The following is a 2,785-nucleotide window of genomic DNA, read 5'->3' as shown; positions in this document are numbered from 1 at the left end:
TATGGCTGCAATATATTGATTTTTTTTTCTCTAATCAAACTTGAATAATAGATGCTTCCTGGATGTTAAAGATGAAAATTTGTTTTTGTGGTACAAATACTGATACTTACCTCTGACTGAAGTCATAGGCAAGTTCTTAGGAGTGTAAGGTCTGAATTTTGCTTTCCTTTTTTTTTTTTTTTTTTTTTTTATCCTGAGGGTCATAATCCTAACTTCTTAAGGAGAAATTCCCTGTACACATTTAGATCACCAGTGTATAGTTATATACAGTTAAGTACCAGTGTGCTTGATGCTCTCTAAATTACTATGACTGTGCTATTACTATTGCTATGACTTCTGGTCAAAGAGAAGCAATACAGTTAGTGGTGATGTAGATGCCCGTTATAGCCCTCCTGCAGAGAGGTCTGAGGAGGGGAACCACTGAAATACTCAGATGAAGTACAAATAGTATGCCATAATTGGCATCAAAGAATGCCATAATTGCCTAAGGAAAGACTGACAAACTGGACAACTATTTCAGAACTAACAGTGCTCTCTTTAATTGTTTTATTGAAGCTGATCAGCCTCAATAAAATATGGGAAAATATGTATGTCAAATCAAATCTGCATGGTCCTTTGATGTTTGAATAAATGATAGTGCTACCATGGTTATCTTTGTCAGAGGTACAGCTATCGAAGAGGAAAAGATGTGGAAGTGTGTGCAAACTGCCTGCTGTGTTAGAGACCAGCTTCAGCATCACCAAGATCATGTGCTGGACAAAGAATTGTACTCACTCACTACTGTTGTGTCCTGAGTACAATTGCATCTCAGTCATGGCAAAACCATAAGTGGCTACTGTCATACTCCTGCAGTTGAGAGTACTCGAGATGATTCATGTGATTCTTCCAAAATTAGCTACATAAAATAGAAACGTAGGTTTTAGCTAGACATTACTTGGAGATCAATTAAGCTAGAAAATTTTTCGTTGTGAGAAAAAAAGTGACAGGAAGTTGAAATTTTCTGAAACTGTGTTGAGAAGAACAACAACTATTTATGGTAACATAAAAAATAGGTTTTATACTTTAGCAAATTCTCTGATCTGGTTAGGTTGTAGTATATGTGCTCATATGAGCTGGTATTGGAACTCAGAAGCTGTTTTATGAAATCAGATCTCATGAGTTTAGAATATTGTGTACTGTAACTGGCTACTCCATAGATCACAAAAGCAAAAATTGTCTGGGGACTGCCTTGTGTGTTCAGATTTTAAGCAGACCTATGATATAAATTCTTCCAGAATTATGTTTTTCTAGTACTTTTGACTACTTATTTTCAATAGCTTGAATATGTTGGGATTCAGTGGACTCTTAACTTAACCAGGTAGTGTGTGCATTTATCCTCAAATAATGAATTAAGCCACCAAGGGGAAGAGAGGTGCTTGGACTTGTTTATTCAGAGAAATATAACATGTGTGTTTCTGAATACATTGGCCTCAGTTACCTAATATACAGAAATATACCATATAGTTCACAATTAAAATTATTCCATTAAATTACCACTGAAATGGACTTGATGATGATTCTCAGAAGTCTGGAAATGGAGTATGCATTTAAACATGCTATTATAAGCAATTCTCTCTTTTATTTCATTTATGAAATATGTTGGATTTGTGTATTGAAATCATGGAATGGATTAGATGACCTTTAAAGATTCCTTCCAATCCAAACCAATCTCCCTGCAATGAGCAGGGCCATCTTGAATTAAATCAGTTACTAAGTATCTTGAATGCTTCCATAGATTGAGCATCTACCATCATTCTGGGCAACCTGCTCCTGTGCCTCTCCATCCTCACAGTAAACAATTTCGTCCTTACAGTCTGATTCTACCTTCTTTTCGTTTAAAGCCATTACCTCACGTCCTATTGCAGCAAGGCCTTCTAAAAAGTCTGTTTCCATGTTTTGTAAAAGCCCCCTTGAAGTACTGAAAGGCCTCAGTAAGGTCTCCCAAGTGCCTTCTCCAGGGTGAACAAACCCAAATCAGTCAGGCTTTCCTCACAGCAGAGGTGCTTCATCTCTCTGACTGTCTTTGTGGCCTACTCTGCACTTGCTCCAACAGCTCCGTGTCCTTCCTGGTGCTGGGGCCTCAGAGCTGGGTGCATCACTCTGGGGGCACCTCAGCAGAGCAGAGGGGCAGAATCCCCTCCCTCCCCTGCTGCCCACGGGGCTCTGGATGCAGCCCAGGGCACCTTTGGCTCTCTGGGCTGTGAGTGCCCATGGCTGGGTCATGTCCAGCCTCTCACAGCACCCTCAAGTCCCTCTCAGCAGGGCTGCTCTGGATCTTTTCATCCCCAGCCTGTGTTCATGCTGGGGCTGCCCCAACTCAGGTGCAACACCTTGTGCTTGGTCTTGTTAAACATCTGGAGATTCCCATATGCCCTTTTTTCATGCTTGTCCAGGTCCCTCTGGATGGAATCCCATTCTCCAGGTATGTCAACCACACCACTCAGCTCAGAAATATCCGGAGATAAAAAATGGGAGTTGATTCTTTTATAAATAATCTTAAGGTTCTAATAGCTTCTTGGTGAAATAGTACAGAAAATATTTCCTGCATTTATTTCCTTTGGAATGATTTTTTTCATTATTTCTCAATTTCACAGAGAAACTTCATATGTAAAAGGGTTATTCCACAGCTCCCATACACCTTATTGAATACTGAAATACCTGCATTAAAAGCTCTTTAAAATTATAATTACTTCACTGTGTTAAAGTGCATGAAATTCATATCCTTTTCCAGGGTATGGGAAAATAA

General features: G+C 39.2%; 1 protein-coding gene across 1 annotated transcript in view; it reads left to right on the top strand.

The window, feature by feature from the left end:
* The window catches only part of SGCZ (sarcoglycan zeta), a 394,721-nt gene that overhangs the window by 48,820 nt on the left and 343,116 nt on the right, over window positions 1–2,785 (top strand). The gene's annotated exons all lie outside the window — the stretch shown is intronic.

This window comes from Zonotrichia leucophrys, chromosome 4 (assembly GCF_028769735.1).
Source record: "Zonotrichia leucophrys gambelii isolate GWCS_2022_RI chromosome 4, RI_Zleu_2.0, whole genome shotgun sequence".
In the NCBI taxonomy this organism is placed as follows: domain Eukaryota; kingdom Metazoa; phylum Chordata; class Aves; order Passeriformes; family Passerellidae; genus Zonotrichia; species Zonotrichia leucophrys.
Note: the sequence above shows the minus strand (reverse complement) of the source record. Positions and strands in the feature narration are given on the sequence as shown.